Genomic DNA, 21,249 nt, shown 5'->3' on the forward strand with positions numbered 1-21,249 from the left:
TGAGCTACTAACACAAACACATGGTACTTAATCATTTGTCAATATCTGCTGGTCTAATATAGCAATTGCAACCAAATACTTCTAGCTCTTATAATAGAGAGATTTTTTTCAATACCTGTGTTATTGGCTCAGTTAGAAATTAGAATGCCAGCTTAATTGGGTTGAACAAATGACATGCCCAGGAAGAAAGATTTGCAGGCATCTGGCTTTCTTGGACACCAAGCAATCAGAAAAAAAGACCAGGTCCTCTGGGTCCACCAGAGGAGATCCAAGAAAACTAGGTAACATAGCTGGAGTGTTAGGAGGCTCCTAAAGGTCAGTCCCTGCACTGAATCAGTAGAACAAGACAGACCAAATGATGGTCATGACTTTGGAGCACAGAGCAGCTCCCAGAATGCACTCAAGCAGGACATGTCTCAGGTCAGGGTGGGATTGTCAGCCCCCACTAGAACAGGAGCTCCATAAAGGCAAGGATTCTGTTGCTCACCGCTGAATCTCTTGCTCCTAGGATGGGAATTCATCCAAAGTAAGTCCTCAACATATAGGTATCAAATAAATGAATAACTGAGCTCATCTACCCACCTACTCTTTCATGTACTTGGCATCCACTGTGGTGGAAACATTATGGGATGTCTGCCCAGCTCATTTGCTCTGAGATCTCTTCCCTCAAAAAAGGTGGGTCTTTGGAAGGCCTGTTCACCCCAGCCACAGTTGATTGTAACAGATGGACCACTTGGCCATGATATTAGAATCAGAGTGTTGGAACAGGATTCAACAGGTCCCCTCAGGCTTAAGGGTAGCAGAATGGGGAAACGTGCCAACCCCAGAAGGGTAGACATTCCCTCCTCCACTGCCCAGACTCTGCCCAAGGACAGGGACTGTGTCTGTTGATTCATGACTGTATCACCAACTCCTAGAAAACTGTCTGTTCAAGGTAGAGCCTCCTTAGACACTTGCAGAGGGATGACTGCGTGGATGTACCGAGAGAAGAAATGGGAGACACAGTCCTGGCAGCCCTCCAGTCCCTGGTTCTCCCCTTCCACACCCTGGCTGCCCCTGCCCTCAGGCTCTGTGAGATGTCCCTGAGCCCCAGCTTTATTTTTGTGCTTCCTTCTTTCCTACATTAGCTATGATTCTATCTGACACTTACAAACAGAATTTTGTATTAAAACTCACTCATCACTCTTACATGTACTCATTCCTTCTTCATGAACTTATTGCTTCTTTGAAAAGTGAGGCTTAATCCCTATGAACATGCTGTACACTCGCTCTAAAAACAGGGATGATAGATATGAAAGACAAGCCTGTCAACATGCCAAGCATTTAGAACATTGAATGGAAACGTGATAAGAGAGGCACCCAGGGAGTCTTGAGAATCCTGGGAAGGGACACCTTGGGGTCAGCAGCTTTGGGTTTAAATGTTCTCACCTGGGTATATATCCTTTACATGGGTTTCCTCATTCTTCAGTGAAACAAGATCAAGTAATATTCCCCCCTCATACAGGTTTGCCTTAAGTTTTACATAAGCCTATAAAAATGTTTTGTACTCCATGGAGTTAATCCCTGAACATTTATCAAGCATTCACTGTGTTTAAAGTTCTAATGGCAGTTCTGAGTGAGAAACAAACAAGGAAACTAAATCAGATCTCCAGGCCAAGTTCTGGAGAGATATTAGAAGTCTGGATCAGAGTCTGACTCAGCAGTTCTAGTCTTTGATCTCTGTGGATACCCTCAGAACCATCTGGCCATGCCTATTCAAACATTCAGCCTTACCTCAAGCACTTGACCTTAAAACAGAGTTGCTGCTGTTTTTTATTTTTTGCTTTTGTTATAGTTCCAAAGGAACAGAGTCAGCAACAACTTCTGAAAAGGACAGAGAAATTCCCATGTATTCGTCCTCAATTTCCATGGGTGAGCAAGGTTAGCCCCGTGACCTCTGACCCTAACGACATGAAGGTGGTCCTGCCAAGGACAGGTAGAATGAAACCCACATACCAGCAGGAGCAAATCTTCCCTCTTGAGTACATGCCCTGGGTCTGTGAAATTCCAACAAAGACTGGCCCTTCATCATCAGTATGTGACTCTCTACCAGCCATCCTTGAAGCCTGAGAGAGTCAGGAATGGGAGGTAAGTTCATAGTGGGTGAGACAGATCAATAGCTGAGAATCATCAGGAAGGGAAGGCAGTTCATAATATTATTATTATTATTAAAAATACTCATGATAGTAGCAACAACTCTCTGTAGTGTTTTCTCAGATCTAAAGAATAAGAGATAACAAGTACTATTAACATGAACTCTTATTAAGCACCAGATGTGTTCCCCCATTCACCACAAATAGAAAAAGGCTGCACGTAGCAACGAAGACCCAGCACAACCTGTGTTTAGCACAACAGACTAAATTAATTTTAAAAAATTTTAATTAAAAAAATAACCCTATAAGCTGCACAATTTTATTCTTCATATACTAGAAAGGAGGAGATCTTTCATGATGTATCACTATGGATAAAACTTCTGAGATGTCTCCGTTTTCTTAATTTTTTTCTGTACAATGAATAAGTAATAATGACTATCAAAGGAAAGAGATTTTTAAATGTTTTCAGAATGTGATTATACTTCAAACGTATATGAGTTTTTATAACTCATTTTAAAAAACTTTTATTCCCATGTAGTTGATTTACCTTGTTCTGCAATGTTAGGTGTACAGCACAGGGATTCAGATTCCTTTCGCTTATAGCTTACTACAAAATATTGAGCATAGTTCCTCATTTTATACCGTAGGTTCTTGTTTCTCCTACTCTTTTTTAACCTTTATCTCAAACTGTCACATCTTAATGGAACAGCAATTTTGGAAATTCACTTGCTGGAAATGTACTGGCCTTCCTGACTTTTCCTGTCACATACCTCCTTCTGACAATCTGGGTTCCTCCTATGCAGTCCCCAGTCACTCCTCTGATCCAGTCTCCCCGACCCCCACACACATCCATCTGTGGTCCAGGGAATGGTACTTTCCTGTTGGAGGGGCAGATGTGGTTCCAGTACGGGGGGATGCTGACCCCAGCCTTCCACCATGACATCCTGAGGCCCTCCATGGGGCACATGGCCTACTCTGTCCAACTGATGGTGGTGAGTCCACCTCTCTTTCATCTGCACATATCACACCAAGCTCAATCACAGTTCACTCTCAAACAGATATATCTGTCAAACATCCATCAGACACAGCCCCCCAGAATAATGCGGTCAATCCCAGAGACACACACATCACACACTAGAAGTGCACATACACATTGTCAAATGCTGAAACTCCCTTCTACAGCCAAGCCTGTTCCCTCTTGCAGACACATGGACACATTATTACCCATCTTATGTGGCACACACCTCAACACACATGTGCTACTGCCATATAGAGATAAGAATTTGCAGCTATGATGGGGCTGCATCTGGGCTCCCAGAGTCCTCAGCTCTGGCTGGGAACCACTGTTCTGGGACAGATTCAATTATCAAGGGGAGAAAGTCTCACCTGCAGAAGGAGGGAGAGCTGGAGAAGGAGAGGAAATGGAGGCCCTTGGACTTCCTGGACATCCTCCTCTTTGCCAGAGTGAGTGTGGGCAGGAGAGGCCTGAGCCTTTGGGCAGAAGCACACAGGAAGGGCAGACCCTACACACTGGCCCTGCCTCCACAGATGAAGAATGGGAGCAGCTTGTCTGACAAGGACCTCCATGCTGAGGTGGACAAGGTCATGTTCAAGGGTCTGGAGACAACAACCAGTGGCATCTCCTGGATCCTCTATTCTCTGGTCTCCCACCCTGTGCATCAGCAGAGGTGCCAGAAGAGATCCAGAGGCTCCTGGGGGATGGCGCCTCCATCACATGGTGAGTGTCCTGGAGATAGAAGAATCCTGTCCCACCTAGGTAGAGAGAATCCTGGTTGTCCAGTCCTGCCTGCCCTCAGGTGGGCTTCCTTTCAGGGACCATCTGGACCAGATGCTTTATACCACATGTGTATCAGGAGGCACTGAGATTCTACCCACCAGTACCAGTTATTGGCAGAGAGCTCAGCAAGCCCATCACCTTCCCTATTGGACACTCCTTACCTGCATGTATAAACTTCATCTCACCACTCAGCTAATCACTCTGTAGGACCACGTGGTAGATCAGAAATCCACGTGTGCTTTTCTAGTTGTGTGATGACATGACTATTGTATCCAACTTAAGGTAATTATTTACTCTGTAAAGTCACTTGCTCATTGGAAGAAAAGCTATGAGTAATCTAGACAGTGTATTATAAAGCAGAGCCATTACTTTGCCAACAAACATCTGTCTAGTCAAAGCTATGGTTTTCCAGTAGTCATGTATGGATGTGAGAGTTGGACCATAAAGAAAGCTGAGCACTGAAGAATTGATGCTTTTGAACTGTGGTGTTTGAGAAGACTCTTCAGAGTCCCTTGAACTGCAAGGAGACCAAACCTGTCAATCCTAAAGGAAATCAGTCCTGAATATTCACTGGAAGGACTGATGTTGAAGCTGAAACTCCAATACTTTGGCCACCTGATGCGAAGAAATGACTCATTAGAAAAGACCCTATGCTGGGAAAGATTGAAGGCAGGAGGAGAAGGGGACAACATGAGTTTGAGCAAGCTCTGGGAATTGGTGATGGACAGGGAAGCCTGGCGTGCTGCAGTCCATGAGGTCACAAAGAGTCAGACACTACTGAGCACTGAGCAGCTGAACTGAGCTAGGATAAGGTGTGTGAAATGCATGACACAGAACATGAACACAGCAAAAGCTCAACAAACAAATGTTTGCTCCTGAATGTCATCTTGTAATAGGCCCTAAAATTCTAATTCCTTGAGATGTGAAGGCTTCAGAGAAGAGCAGACAGAAGCTAGAGGTGTGATTCTTCCATATGGGGTCTAAGTATAGGAAGGAGCTCAGGAACTCCACTGTTATGGGTCAGATGGTCCAGTCTCTGAGGAGCCCTCTGATGGATGGCAGAGAACAGCCAATGATGAGGTCTGAGAGCCCTGCCATGGCTGGACGCTACCCATTGGCTCACCTCCCAGTGGGTCTGAATCCCAGCCCTGCCACTCCTAGTTCTGTGATCATAGACACATCCCTTACCTCTTGGAGGCTCAGGGGCTTCATCTCATCACAGGGATAGGACTGCCTTCCTTAAGGGCTGTGTGAGGATTAAATGAGTTATTGCATGTTCCCCAAGGGCCATGATGGCACTTGATAAATATAGGTTGTCACCTGAGTTGCTCCTAAATGTTGTAACCTGTGAATTATTTTACTTCTCAATTTGGGGCCATGGTCAGGTAGTCCTAATCTGTGCTCATGTGCTTTGTCATGCCCAGACGGCCTGTCTTACAAGACCACCATTTCTTTTAGAGTGATGGAAATACTGTTGCAGAAGTTGGTCTGTCAAGAAACCAAGCACCACATTCAGAAAGTTGGAAATTTCAGGTTTACTACGCTGGTGAGCCCAGAGGAGTTAACACTTCCAGTTCTGAGGCTTGAACAACCGAGTTACAGAGCTTTTATAGACAGTACATGACACCAGACTTTAGTGGGCATCTCTAACTCTTTATAGGCTAGTTCAAACTAAGGGTCTCCTGCAGGCAGAAGCAGCAGTTAGGACACAGCAGGGGAGATGCCTGATCTTTCCACAAACATGGTTAAGCATGATTACAGGGGCTGGGTAATTGACAAGGGTGATGGAGGTAAGTTTCAGCTCCTAGCATTGTAAGTTTCTCTCTTTCTGAAACTATGTAACTTATGTGACTTTGCAGGAGCTAGCTGAGTTGCAGAAGCAGAAAGAGCATGAGGTTATTTCCAGCTGGGTGCAAGGTTTTAAATTTTCCTCTTCAGTATGATGGCCAAGGGAGAAGGGGATTGGATGCTCTCTCCATACCAACTCCTTCGCCTGCTCCTGCTCTGGGATACTTGTCCCCTGGTGGATTGGTGGGAGGAGTTTGACCTCACTTGTCCTGGCCCCGGTACTCTCTCTTCAGGTGTTTGACTCATCCTAGTCTGCACCGGGTCCTGCTGGACACAACCATGCCTTCCTCCCCTTCTCAGGAGGATCGGGTGAGGCCTTTGTACTTGGGGAAGAGGTGTGACTGGTTGCTACCCCATGTGTGTGACTGTCTACATTCATATGAAGTACACACAGTTATGTTCTTGTATGCTGATGTGTTTGTTAAGAAGGCATGGGTCTCCATGTATAAGAATTGCATCAGGGCCTGCCATGGAGATATTGACCTCCTGACATCCACAATGATTGGCCACATTTCCATGTCAGTGGCCTATCCAAATTATTCTTGGATTTTCATCACTTTAAGAGTATGACTTTTTAGTTTTAGAAGTTTTCACGAAAGTTGAACTTCAGATGATTGTTTTCACAATTATCAGTCATCTTTAAAAGTGGTTTTCTTTCTTACCACATTCCTAGTCCAGCCCACTGCCTTTTCTGCTTAATTCACCAACTAGCCCCTCTCTATATCTGTCCTGTTTGCATGAGTTTGGATTTCCAGCTGCCCTCCATGCCCTGAGGTTTCAAGTCAGGTCTGTGATCAGTTACAGTTGCCATTTGAAGAAAGTTACACAGTCATGTGTGTGTTCTCTATTTCTGTAGTCCATTCCAACAAAATTTTGGCTGTATATTCCTATAAACATTACACTTCTCTCAGCTGCTAAAATTCTTTATGTGTTCAGTTCAGTTCAGTCTCTCAGTTGTGTCTGATTCTTTGTGACCCCATGAATCACAGCACATCAGGCCTCCCTGTCCATCACCAACTCCCAGAGTTCACTCAAACTCATGTGCATCGAGTCAGTGATGCCTTCCAGCCATCTCATCCTCTGTCGTCCCCTTCTCCTCCTGCCCCCAATCCCTCCCAGCATCAGGGTCTTTTCCAATGAGTCAACTCTTCACATGAGGTGGCCAAAGTACTGGAGTTTCAGCCTCAGCATCAGTCCTCCCAATGAACACCCAGGACTGATATCCTTTAGGATGGACTGGTTGGATCTCCTTGCAGTCCAAGGGACTCTCAAGAGTCTTTTCCACAGTTCAAAAGCATCAATTCTTCGGTGCCCAGCTTTCTTTATAGTCCAACTCTCACATCCATACATGACTACTGGAAAAACCATAGCTTTGACTAGATGGACCTGAGAGAGTCATTTCCTAGGCAGGTTGATAGGGAGTCTAGGGGTCCCCAAGGAGATAGGGGTCTGGAATTCTCAAAGAGGAAGAAAGGACAAACTTTTTTCCTTCTCTACATTCCTTAGGATTATATAACAATAATGTATCCTGCCTGAGGACAGTCTCTGGATTAAACCTTCTGGCTAATTCTGTTATCTTAAAATGTAAATTATTGGAGTAGACCTCGTCTTTACAAGGATGTATCCTGCCTGAGGACAGTCTCTGGATTAAACTTTCTGGCTAATTCTGTTATCTTAAAATGTAAATTATGGGAGTAGGTCTGGTGAGGTCTTTACAACCTCCAGACATTCTTTGGATTCATTCAGATTAGATCAGATCAGATCAGTCGCTCAGTCATGTCCGATTCTTTGCAACCCCATGAATCGCAGCACGACAGGCCTCCCTGTCCATCACCAACTCCCAGAGTTCACTGAGACTCACGTCCATCGAGTCAGTGATGCCTTCCAGCCATCTCATCCTCTGTCGTCCCCTTCTCCTCCTGCCCCCAATCCCTCCCAGCATCGGAGTCTTTTCCAGTGACTCAACTCTTTGCATGAGGTGGCCAAAGTACTGGAGTTTCAGCTTTAGCATCAGTCCTTCCAAAGAAATCCCAGGGCTGATCTCCCTTAGAATTGACTTGTTGGATCTCCTTGCAGTCCAAGGGACTCTCAAGAGTCTTCTCCAACACCACAGTTCAAAAGCATCAATTCTTCGGTGCTCAGCCTTCTTCACAGTCCAACTCTCACATCCATACATGACCACAGGAAAAACCATAGCCTTGACTAGACAGACCTTTGTTGGCAAACTAATGTCTCTGCTTTTGAATATGCTATCTAGGTTGGTCATAACTTTCCTTCCAAGGAGTAAGCGTCTTTTAATTTCATGGCTGCAGACACCATCTGCAGTGATTTTGGAGTCCAGAAAAATAAAGTCTGACACTGTTTCCCCATCTATTTCCCATGAAGTGGTGGGACCGGATGCCATGATCTTCGTTTTCTGAATGTTGAGCTTTAAGCCAACTTTTTCACTCTCCACTTTCACCTTCATCAAGAGGCTTTTGAGTTTCCTCTTCACTTTCTGCCATAAGGGTGGTGTCATCTGCATATCTGAGGTTATTGATATTTCTCCCTGCAATCTTGATTCCAGCTTGTGTTTCTTCCAGTCCAGCGTTTCTCGTGATGTACTCTGCATATAAGTTAAATAAACAGGGTGACAATATACAGCCTTGACATACTCCTTTTCCTATTTGGAACCAGTCTGTTGTTCCATGTCCAGTTCTAACTGTTGCTTCCTGACCTGCATATAGGTTTCTCAAGAGGCAGATCAGGTGGTCTGGTATTCCCATCTCTTTCAGAATTTTCCACAGTTTATTGTGATCCACACAGTCAAAAGCTTTGGCATAGTCAATAAAGCAGACATAGATATTTTTCTGGAACTCTCTTGCTTTTTCTATGATCCAGCGGATGTTGGCAATTTGATCTCTGGTTCCTCTGCCTTCTCTAAAACCAGCTTGAACATCAGGAAGTTCACGGTTCACATATTGCTGAAGCCTGGCTTGGAGAATTTTGAGCATTACTTTACTAGCCTGTGAGATGAGTGCAATTGTGCGGTAGTTTGAGCATTCTTTGGAATTGCCTTTCTTTAGGATTGGAATGAAAACGGACCTTTTCCAGTCCTGTGGCCACTGCTGAGTTTTCCAAATTTGCTGGCATATTGAGTGCAGCACTTTCACAGCATCATCTTTCAGGATTTGGAATAGTTCAACTGGATTCATTGGAGAGTATATAACTTCATTGCTAACACTAGCAAGGGGGTACTCTTTCTGCCCCCTTCTGATGCCTATGTCAAAAGCTTTCTCTATCTCCTTTATACTTTAATAAAACTTTATTACACAAAAGCTCTGAGCTCAAGCCTCGTCTCTGGCCCCGGATTGAATTCTTCTCCTCCGGGGGCCAAGAATCCCGGTGTCTTCACATGATTCAACAACAACCTTTCAGACCTTTGTTGGCAAAGTAATGTCTCTGCTTTTAATGTCTCTTCCCAGGAGTAAGCGTATTTTAATTTCATGGCTGCAGTCACCATCTGCAGTGATTTTGGAGCCCAGAAAAATAAAGTCTGGCACTGTTTCTCCATCTATTTGCCATGAAGTGTGTATGTAATTGTGCCTTATTTTCATTGTTGTACAGGAGAAATCAACATAACACTGTAAATAAATTAACCTCCAATTGAAATAAAATGATTGACACAGAGCTTGAATGCAACAAAAGCTCAGTAAACAAATGTTGACCCTTCTATATAGTCGTATGATGGAGCCTAAAATTCTAATTCCTTGAAACATGAAGGCTTAAGAGAAAAGCAGACAAAGGGGGAGGCATGGTTCTTTCATAGGGGGTCTAAGTAAAGAAGGGAGCTCAAGGACTGCACTGTCATGGGTCAGTTGGTCTGTTCTCTGAGGTGCCCCCTAGTAGATGGCAGAGAGCAGCTGATCATGTATCTGAGAGCCCTGCCATGGCTGGAGGCCACCCACTAACTCACCTCCCAGTGAGTCTGAATGCCAGCTGTACTCCCTCCTAGCTGTGGAATCATAGACCCAACCCTTAATCCCTCTAAGGCTCAAGTGCTTCATCTGCTCATAGATATAGGAGTGCTTGCCTTGAGGGCTGTGTGAGGATTAAGTGAGTTACTACATATTCCCCAGAGTCATAATGACACTTGATAAATGTGAATTGTCACTCAACTGCTCCTAAGTGTAACCTTGAAGTTCTTTTACTTCTTAATCCTGAGTCCTGATCACCTTCTCCTAATCAGTGCTCATGTGCTTTGTCATGCCCCACCCACCTGTCTTCAAGAGCATCATTTCATTCAGAGTGAAGGAGGGTGCTCCCATGGTGGCTCCCAGGACATTTGTGAAGACGCACATCCCCTGCACTATGGGACCATCAGGCTTCTCTCTGTCCTCTTTGCCCCACAGGAATCATCCTCCCCTCTCCTTTTATGGGCTTCATCACAACCCAAAGGTGTGGCCAAACCCAGAGGTACAATGGTGGTGGGAGGAGGAGATGGGATGCTCTCTCCACAGCAACCTGTCCTCCTGCTCCTGCTCTGAGATTCTTGTCCCCTGGTAGATTGATGCTAGGAGTTTGACTCCACATGTCCTGGCCCCGGTGTATTCTCTGCAGGTGTTTGACCCATCTTGGTTCACATCAGGTTCTACTCGACACAGCCATGCCTTCCTGCCCTTCTCAGGAGGATCCAGGTGAGGCCTCTGTACTGGGGGAAGCAGATGTCACTGGTTGCTACCTGCTGTGTGTGACTGTCTACATTCATATGTGGAGCATGAAGTTCTGTTTTTGTATATTGATGTGCTGAGAAGGAGGCCTGGGTCTCCATGTACAAGAAAGCCTTCAGGGCCCTCCACAATGGCATTGACCTCCTGATGTCCACAAGGATTGACCTCATTTCCATGTCAGTGGCCAATCCAAAGTATCCAGAGTTTATCTCACTTTAGGAGTATGACTTTTTAGCACTAAAAGTTTTCATGAACGTTAAACTACACGTTTGGTTAGCACAATTTCAGTCACCTTAAAAGGTTATTTTCTCTGTTCCTGCATTCCTAGTTGACACACTGCCTTTCTGTTTAATTCACCAATCTCCCCTCACAGTATCTGTCATGTTTGCACGGGTTTGGAACTTCAGCTTCCTTCCATGTATAGGATCAGTTACAGTTGTAGTTTGAAGAAAGTTTCACGGTCATGAGTGTGTTCTCTATTTCTGCAGTAACTCCGATAGTTTTGACTGTGTATTAATATAACCGTGACATATTTTCCTGTTGCCAAAATTCTGTATATAATAGCAGAGGTTATATACCATAGTCCCAGATTCTACAGAGTCTAATGTTAGTAAGAAAAAGCATAAAGTGGAGGACAATCAAGTCTGCTTTGGGGAGTGTATTGCTGATCCAAAGTGGAGGACAATCAAGTCTGCTTTGGGGAGTGTATTGCTGATCCTGCTCATGGTGCCAACTATCTTGCTGTTCACACTGTGCACACTGTTTGCTGAGCCCAGGGTAGTCAAGGCATGGGCTAAGAGGCTGGAAGAAGACTGGAGGAGCCATAGGAACTGCAGACACTTCCATTCTCTCCTGGCTGGCAAGGCTGCCATAACACTGCCTGTCTCCTCGCTGATGCAGCAGCTGGAGCAGCAGTCATAACATAACCATAAGGCAGCCGGAACACAGTCAGAACATAACCTCATATAACATAACCATGATGTTGCTCCAATGTAGCCCCAATGCAGCAGGAGCCAGGGTTTTCTTGGTGAAACTAATTAAGGTGTACCACACACCACCCCCAGGGCCTTTCCAGGTAGAGCTTATATAACAAAAGTAGCCCCAGTCCAAGCGAGTACCATGTGAAGTGTGAATGCAGTGCCATACAGTGATCTCATCTGTTACATAATCATTGTTTACAAACTGTGGGGCAAGAGCAAGAGGCCGCAGGGCGAGAGAGCCTGACCATGTCATCTTGGTTAATTTGCTCTTTCCCTACAGGGGGCAAGCTTCTTTGTATTTGACAGATGCATTTGAAAAATCCCTGGCATGTAAAGTATAAAGCACCCTTGAAATAGCTGTTAACCTGGATGATACACTCTTAAATGATTGCTGTGAAATTGTAAAGGCTACAGAAAGTTAGGCTTCCCTGATAGGTCAGTTGGTAAAGAGTCTGCCTGCAATGCAGGAGACCTGTGTTTGATCCCTGGGTTGGGAACATCCGCAGAAGGAAATGGAACCCACTCCAGTATTCTTGCCTGGAGAATCCCAAGGACTGGTGGGAATCCCATGGGCTACATACAGTCCATGGCATCGTAATTTCAGTGACTTTGTAACTTAGTAGAAACAAGTTTTTTCTGACTCTACAGTTCTAGGAAATTTTCAACTGTGAATCAACATTCACAGAACAGCTTTGAAGCAAACTGTCTTCCTGAATTGCTTCTAGGATTTGGTTTACACCAGGGCCCAGTCCTTGCCTGTAGACATGGCTGCACGTCATGCAGCTGCCACTAGAGGAAAGGCACTAGGCAGCTTGATTTTAGGTCAGAATGAATATTTGTTATACTCTCAGTCCATTTGAGTTGTTTTCAATTCAATTAATATTGTTCAAAGGTGAAAGTATGTATTAAGCGTGTCTCCGTGTGCCAAGACCTGTGCTAGGAGACGGGAACACAGGGATGATAACGCTGTCCTCCCCCAGGGCTCACTGTCAACAACATGTCTCCTCAAGACAGACGTCATTCACACATCCACTCTTTCACTCACTCATTCCTTGGGCAGACTGTGGAGGATCCACGATCCAGCACTGTGCTGGGCACTGGATGTGCTGCGTCCTTGAGTTACATCCATGGTGCCCTGAGGGTCCAGAGTGGGCAGAGGTGCAGCCAGCAGAGGGGGTGAGGGTGGTGGTCACTGGATGGAGCCTTGAGCATGAGGATGGCAGAGGCGAGGGGAAGGGACCCCAACCGTCCCTGAGTCAGGAAGACGAGAGGGACAGACCCCAGGTGAGTGAGGAAGAATCCAGAGAGGGCTGTGATGCCGCTGAGGCACTGGGACGTGTGCTCCCTGTGATGCGGAACAGAGCAGGCCTGGAGCTACTGTGGGTTTAGAGCGAGGGGAGGAATGGAGGCTGAAAAGGCCAGATGAGGAGCCCAAGGGATGGTTAGGAAGGTCATTTCTGGATTAGAATGGGAAGGTTCCAAAGGTAGATTGACCAAGGAGGTGAAGGGAGACAAGAAGTCGGACCATTAATTGGGAGGCAAATGGTCAGCAGGTTCAGGGTCATTGACCCTTGTCCTCTCTAGGAAGGCTCCCTGTTGCCATTCTGATTCCTTGCACAACCCTGTCTTATCATCTCTTGGGACCGAACAGCCTCTTTTTCCACCATAGGTGGTAAGATCCTGAGAGGGTGTCTCAGGACCCCTGCCCCCTACAGTGCCCTGGGCTGACCTGAAACCGGGCATTGCCAGTGGACAGGTGAATAAAGCACTAGTTCACATCTTGATCCACTTGACTTGACTCTGAGGCTTAGAGCACTGACGCTCCCCAGGTTTCCTGCTGAGAGCAGGAGTAGGGAGTTGGAGATAGTCCCTGGAGAGGTGGGCTTTGTCTTAGGTCAGGGGGAGAGTTTGGCCCAAAGGTTCGCTGGCAAGTTCAGTGTGATGAGTAAGGAAGGGATCAGGGCTGGGCCACCTCTAGGAGAGCCCTGATTCCCTGTGCTCAGCAGGGGTTAGAAGCCTCTGCTTACTTCCTTTTTATCTCCAAACCTAGGAACTGCATTGGGAAGCAGTTTGCCATGAATGAGTTGAAGGTGGCCGTGGCCCTGACCTTGCTTCGCTTTGAGCTGTCACCGGATCCCTTCAGGGTCCCTGTGCCTGCTCCAGTCATGGTGCAGAGATCCAAAAATGGGATCCACTTTCAACTCAGGAAGCTCTCTGATCCAGGTGGGGACAAAGACAAGCTCTGAGGGCCCCTGCCTGCCGTCCTGTCTTGCTGTCACTCTCCCTGTCCTTGCCCCTTTGCCCACTTCCAGCTTTGATCTGCCCACCTGCCAGCTTGCCTCATCTCCTGCCTCCTGCCCAGCAGCACACTTTCAGCCCTTCTCCTCTCACCTTTCTCCAGGCTCCCTATCTGCTGTCTCTCCATCTGTCTCTGACCCCCTGTATCTCTTACTGTCCACCTAATCCTGATTGCCTGCTCTCCTCCAGCATGTCTATTCTCTCCTGTGTTTTTTCCCTTCTGCCTGCCTATCTATCCCTGGATTCACTTCTATTTTGATGCTACAATAATTTGCCTCTGCCTTAGGGACTTAGAACAACACAAAGTTATCCTCTGATGGTTCTGGAGTGAGAAGTCAGAAATGGGTTTCCCTGAACACAACCAAGATGTTGGAAGGTCCCCTATCCAGAGACCTAGGTTAAGATTGCACTTTTTGCTGTTTTCACATCTGGAGCTGCAATCCTTGCATTCCTTGGCTCCTGGGCCCTCCTCCACATTCAAGTCCTGAGGCATCAAATGTCCCTCTGCTTCTGTCTTCACATAATCTTCTTTTTTATCAGGACTTGTGATTTACCTGGGTAATTCAGATAAAACAGGCTTGTTCTGGGGTTTTGGGAACTAGGACGAGGACACCTCGGGAGCCATCACAGGACCTGCTAAGTCCTGTGTGACTTCTTTGCCCTGTGCTCAGCTCTCTCCCGTGTGTGAGATGGGCCTACCCTTGTTTCACTCACTTGGCATCCTCTTTCCCCATCTCTGCATGAAGTTCACAATATCATATGGAGTGTGTATGTCTGCTCTGAAAGGAATTGGATGAAACAGAAGAGAGATAAGTGGAGGGAAGACAGCGGAGAGGAGGAAGGGAGATGACACCTGCTCTGTGGGGCTGGAACGCCAGCAGGGAGAGCATGTCCAGCCCCCTTGCAGCCTCACACTCTGGGGTCCCTCATGCCCCACACCCTGCCTGGCATCTGAGGCCCCCATGACAGCTGAGTCAGGAGAAAGGGCTTGTCTCCAAAGGCTCAAAGGGAAGATGCTCACACCAGCACCTGTCGGGGAAGGAGCCTCCTGCTCTTCTCTGGTAGCTTCCTCACCACATCTGTAGAGGGGCCCAGCCAGCACCCACCCTGTGCTAGCAGGGAAGACTTTATAGACTTGTCCAGGCACAAGGGTCTCCACCCCAGAAGAGATTTAATCAGAGCCCAGCCTGGCCATGTCACCAGCCTCCTGGCAGCCCTTCCTCACAGGCAAGGCCTCAGGCTCCTCAGAGGCCAAGAGTGGACACCTGTGCTGGAGGACCTGAGAGGAATTAGCTGGGCACAAGCCTTGGCTGTTGCGGGCGGATGTCAGGCTCGAATCCAGGACAGCTGGTGTCACCTCTCCCACAGGCACCTTGGAATCCCTGGCATGTGGACTGGCCACTCTGTGTGAGGACAGGCTTCTTCAGCCCTGCCATTCCTGGAGACCATGTTGGGGCCTGTCCTCCTGACCCTGGGCACTGACCAGAACCAGGCCCCATGTACTCCACCTCTAGCCTTTCTGCACCCAGCCCTGCTATCTTATGGTTCTGCACACAAGTCCTCTTCCTCCCACCCCTGCCCTTCCTAGCCCAGGGCCCTGGTGCCAGAGGAGACGTCCCTTCAGCCCTGTGCTGTGCTGTGATTGCACCATGTGCCTTCTGAAGGGACATCTCCCCAGTGCCTGAAGCTGGGACCTTGAGACCAGTTCTCCTGCAACTGGTTCCTAGGTCACGAGGCTAGTTCATTATGCTCCAAGAAGGGGCCAGATGGACACTCTGTGTTTGACTGAAGGTGGGGAAGAAAGTTAGTTTGGAGTATCCTGGGCAGGAAACGTGGCAGGTTCCCCAGTGTCAGGGAGTCAGAAAGGCACAGACTGGTCACTCTGAGAGGATGAGATTATGGTCCCTCACTCTCTTCATATAGCACTGAACCACATTGCTGAACCAATAAAGGAAAATTTCATTGTTCAGGGTCTTAGGGGAAGGGAAGGCAGAGATCTGAGAGGAACCCAAAAGGGTTGTAGATTGGGCTGGGAGTTGGTTGAGTGTAGGTGGTTACCCACCCTTGACCTTTAGTTTGGACAAATGTCCAACATGTGGCCCCATCTGTTGTGTGTGAACTACCCTCCATCATGAGTTCAGACAAAGGAAGATGGTGTTGGGATCCCAGTTAAGCTGGTAAGGGAGCAGTTTGGAGGAAAGACTCAGAGTTGGAAAACCAACCTATGGTTACCAAATGGAAAAATTAGGGGCAAGGTAAATTAGAGGCTTGGCGTTAACATATCCACACTACTATATTTTAAGAGATAGTTAGCAAGGACCTACTGCATAGCAGGGAAATCTACTCAGTATTCTGTAATAACGTATATGGAAAAAGAACCTGAAAAATGGATATATGTACATGTATAACTAAATCACTTGGCTGTACACCTAACACATTGCAAATCAACTAGATACCAATATAAATTAAAATTTTAGTTTAAAACAGCAACAAAAAACTCCACTAAACACCATGAAATATCAATTGAAATCCAGAACATTACAGAGAAAATTACACAGAGAACTGACATATGTTAAAAACATAAGATGACTGCATTTATTGGTATTAAAATTAACCATACTTGCTGCAGTGCCTCATTAAATATTTATTTGCAGCACAGAAGAGCACATCATACATATGTATTATTTTGGTCTGGCACTTCAGAAAGACTCATCTCACAATTAGTCCTTCTCTCAAACTGTAAGCCACATACAGAAATCTCCCTTGAAGCTTGAAGACAAAATAATGTAGAAGCTTTTACAAGAAGGTTAAAGAACAGATGGGTAATAGATTTCACTGAACACTAAAGCATAACAAACTTACTAGAAAGGAAAATGTTGCCCAAGCAAGGTTCAAATGCAATATACTGACTGAAATTTCTGTGTCAGGTATTTTTTTCTTTCAAGTTTTATTTGAGAACAATAGGAGACTAAAAAGCCTGTCTCACAATTTTTTTTTATTTTTTTTTTATTGAAGGATAATTGCTTTACAGAATTTTGTTGTTTTCTGTCAAACCTCAACATGAATCAGCCATAGGTATACATATATCTCCTCCTTTTTGAACCTCCCCATCTCCCTCCCCATCCACCCCTCTAGGTTGATACAGAGTCCCTATTTGAGTTTCCTGAGTCATACAGCAAATTCCCGTTGGCTATCTGTTTTACATATGGTAATGTAAATTTCCATGTTACTCTTTTCATACATCTCACCTTCTCCCCTCTCTCCATGTCCATAAGTCTATTCTATATGTCTGTTTCTCCATTGCTGCCCTGTAAATAAATTCTTCAGAACCATTTTTCTAGATTCCGTATATGTGTGTTAGAATATGATATTTATCTTTCTCTTTCTGACTCATTTCACTCTGTTTAATAGGTTCTAGGTTCATCCACCTCATCAGAACTGACTCAAATGTGTTCTTTCTTATGGCTGAGTAATATTCTGTCATGTATATGTACCAAAACTTCTTTATCTATTCATCTGTCGATGGGTATCTAAGTTGCTTCCAATATTCTAGCTATTTTAATAGTGCTGCAATGAACAATGGGATACATGTGTCTTTTTCAACTGTGGTTTCCTCAGGGTATATGCCTAGGAGTGGGATTGCTGGGTCATATGATGGTTTTATTCCTAGTTTTTTAAGGAATCTCCATACCATCTTCCATCATGGCTATATCAACTTACATTCCCACCAACAGTGCAAGAGAGTACGCTTATCTCCACATCCTCTCCAGAATTTATTGTTTGTAGACTCTTTGATGATGGCCATTCTGACTGGTGTGAGGTGATATTTCATTGTAGTTTTGATTTGCAGTTCTCTAATAATGAAAAGCAGAGACATTACTTTACCAACAAAGGTCCATCTAGTCAAGGCTATGGTTTTTCCAGCAGTCATGTATGGATGCGAGAGCTGGACTGTGAAGAAAGCTGAGCGCCGAAGAATTGATGCTTTTGAACTGTGGTGTTGGAGAAGACTCTTGAGAGTCCCTTGGACTGCAAGGAGAGCCAACCAGTCCATTCTAAAGGAGATCAGTCCTGGGTTTTCTTTGGAAGGAATGATGCTAAAGCTGAAACTCCAGTATTTTGGCCACCTCATGCGAAGAGTTGACTCATTGGAAAAGACTCTGATGCCGGGAGGGATTGGGGGCAGGAGGAGAAGGGGACAATAGAGGATGAGATGGCTAGATGGCATCACTGACTCGATGGATGTGGGTTTGAGTGAATTCCGGGAGATGGTAATGGACAGGGAGGCCTGGCGTGCTATGATTCATGGGGTTGCAAAGAGTCGGACACGACTGAGCGACTGAACTGAACTGAACAGAACTGAATAATGAACTATGTTGAGCATTTTTCATGTCTTTATTAGCTATCAGTATGGCTTCTTTGGAGAAATGTCTGTTTAGTTCTTTTCCCACGTTTTGATTGGGTTGTTTGTTTTCCTGGTATTGAGTTGTATGAGCTGCTTGTATATTTTGGAAATTAATCCTTTGTCAGTTGTTTCATTTGCTATTATTTTCTACCATTCTGAGGGCTGTCTTTTCACCTTGCTTATAGTTTTCTTTGCTATGCAAAATGTTTTAAGTTTAATCAGGTCCCGCTTGTTTATTTTTGTTTTTATTTCTGTTACTCTAGGAGGTGGGTCATAAAGGATCTTGCTTTGATTTATGTCATTGAGTGTTCTGCTAAAGTTTTCCTCTAAGAGTTTTATAGTTTTATAATATCTGGTCTTACATTTACATTTTGAGTTTATCTTTGTGTATGGTGTTAGGAAGTCTTCTAATTTCATTCTTTTACATGTAACTATCCAGTTTTCCAAGCACCATTTATTGAAGAGGCTGTCTTTGCCCCATTGTATATTCTTGCTTCCTTTGTCAAGAATAAGGTACCCCTACGTGCATGGGTTTATTTCTGGGCTTTCTATCTTGTTCCATTGGTCTATATTTCTGTTTTTGTGTCAGTACCATACTGTCTTGATGACTGTAGCTTTGTAGTATAATCTGAAGTCAGGAAGGTTGATTCCTCCAGCTCCATCCTTCTTTCTCAAGACTGCTTTGGCCATTTGAGGTCTTTTGTGTTTCCATATGAATTGTGAAATTTTTTTCTAGTTCTGTGAAAAATACCATTGGTAATTTGATAGGGATTGCATTGAATCTGTAGATTGCATTTGGTAGTATAGTCATTCTCACAATATTGATTCTTCCTACTCAGGAACATGGGATCTCTCTCCATCTGTTTATGTCATCTTTGATTTCTTTCATTAGTGTCTTATAATTTTCTGTGTTCAGTTCTTTTGTCTCCTTAGGTAAGTTTATTCCAAGATATTTAAGTTTATTCCAAGATATCTTTTTGTTGCAGTGGTGAATGGGATTGATTCCTTAATTTCACTTTCTGATTTTTCATTGTTAGTATATAGAAATGCAAGTGATTTCTGTTATTGATTTCATATCCTGTAATTTTGATAAATTCATTGATTAGCCCTAGTAATTTCCTGTTATTATCTTTAGGGTTTTCTATGTACAGTATCATGTCATCTGCAAACAGTGCGAGCTTTACTTCTTCTTGTTCGATCTGGATTACTTTTATTTATTTTTCTTCTCTGATTGCTGTAGCTAGGACTTCCAGAACTATATTGAATAATAGTGGTGAAAGTGGACACCTTTGTCTTGTTCCTGATCTTAGAGGGAATGCTTTCAATTTTCACCATTGAGGATAATGTTTGCTGTGGGTTTGTCATATATAGCTTTTATTATGTTGAGGTATGTTCCTTCTCTGCCTGCTTTCTGGAGGGTTTTTATCATAAATTGATGTTGAATTTTGTTAAAGGCTTTCTCTGCATCTATTGAGATAATCATATGGTTTTTATCTTTCAATTTGTTAATGTGATGTATTACATTGATTGATTTGCAGATATTAAAGAATCCTTGCATTCCTGAGATAAAGCCCACTTTGGTCATGATGTATGATCCTTTTAATATGTTGTTGGATTATGTTTGCTAGTATTTTGTTAAGGATTTTTGCATCTATGTTCATCAGTGATATTGGCCTGTTTGTTTGTTGTTTAGATGAGGCATCCTGCACAGGGTGCTATTGGTGGTTAGCTGATGCCAAGTCTTGTACTCAAGTGGTTTCCTTTGTGTGAGTTCTCACTATTTGATACCCCCTAGGTTTAGTTCTCTGGTAGGCTAGTGTCTTGGAGTCAGTGTTCCTTCTCCAAAGGCTCAGGGTTTGATCTCTAGTCAGGAACAAAGATTCCACAAGTGGTTTGTTATGGCATTAAGTGAGATTAAAACAAATATCCAAAACTTAGAAACCAAAGATGACTGCCAGACAAATGGCAGTTACAAAATCAGGCAAACAATAATTAAAATAATGGAGTATACACATATACATATACATCCATTCAGTTCAGTTCAGTCGCTCAGTCGTGTCCGACTCTTTGCAACCCCATGAATCATAGCACGCCAGGCCTCCCTGTCCATCACCAACTCCCAGAGTTCACTCAGACTTACGTCCATCGAGTCAGTGATGCCATCCAGCCATCTCATCCTCTGTCGTCCCCTTCTCCTCCTGCCCACAATCCCTCCCAGCATCAGGGTCTTTTCCAATGAGTCAACTCTTCGTGTGAGGTGGCCAAAGTACTGGAGTTTCAGCTTCAGCATCATTCCTTCCAAAGAAATCCCAGGGCTGATCTCCTTTAGAATGGACTGGTTGGCTCTCCTTGCAGTCCAAGGGACTCTCAAGAGTCTTCTCCAACCCCACAGTTCAAAAGCATCAATTCTTCGGCACTCGGCCTTCTTCACAGTCCAACTCTCACATCCATACATGACCACAGGAAAAACCATAGCCTTGACTAGACAGACCTTTGTTGGCAAAGTAATGTCTCTGCTTTTGAATATGCTATCTAGGTTCATCATAACTTTCCTTCCAAGGAGTAAGCGTCTTTTAATTTCATGGCTGCAGTCACCATCTGCAGTGATTTTGGAGCCCAGAAAAATAAAGTCTGACACTGTTTCCACTGTTTCCCCATCTATTTCCCATGAAGTGACGGGACTGGATGCCATGATCTTCGTTTTTTAAATGTTGAGCTTTAAGCCAACTTTTTCACTCTCCTCTTTCACTTTCATCAAGAGGCTTTTTAGCTCCTCTTCACTTTCTGCCATAAGGGTGGTGTCATCTGCATAACTGAGGTTATTGATATTTCTCCCAGCAATCTTGATTCCAGCTTGTGCTTCCTCCAGGCCAGCGTTTCTCATGATATACTCTGCATATAAGTTGAATAAGCAGGGTGACAATATACAGCCTTGACATACTCCTTTTCCTATTTGGAACCAGTCTGATGTTCCATGTCCAGTTCTAACTGTTGCTTCCTGACCTGCATACAGGTTTCTCAAGAGGCAGGTCAGGTGGTCTGGTATTCCCATCTCTTTCAGAATTTTCCACAGTTTATT

The 21,249-nt window shown here is 44.7% G+C and overlaps 1 pseudogene; it reads left to right on the forward strand.

The window, feature by feature from the left end:
* Positions 1 to 1,950: 1,950 nt before the first annotated feature.
* LOC129656490 (cytochrome P450 4A11-like) lies at positions 1,951 to 13,848 on the forward strand (annotated as a pseudogene).
* The last annotated feature ends 7,401 nt before the right edge of the window (positions 13,849 to 21,249 follow it).

Source organism: Bubalus kerabau, chromosome 6 (genome assembly GCF_029407905.1).
Source record: "Bubalus kerabau isolate K-KA32 ecotype Philippines breed swamp buffalo chromosome 6, PCC_UOA_SB_1v2, whole genome shotgun sequence".
Classification (NCBI taxonomy): domain Eukaryota; kingdom Metazoa; phylum Chordata; class Mammalia; order Artiodactyla; family Bovidae; genus Bubalus; species Bubalus kerabau.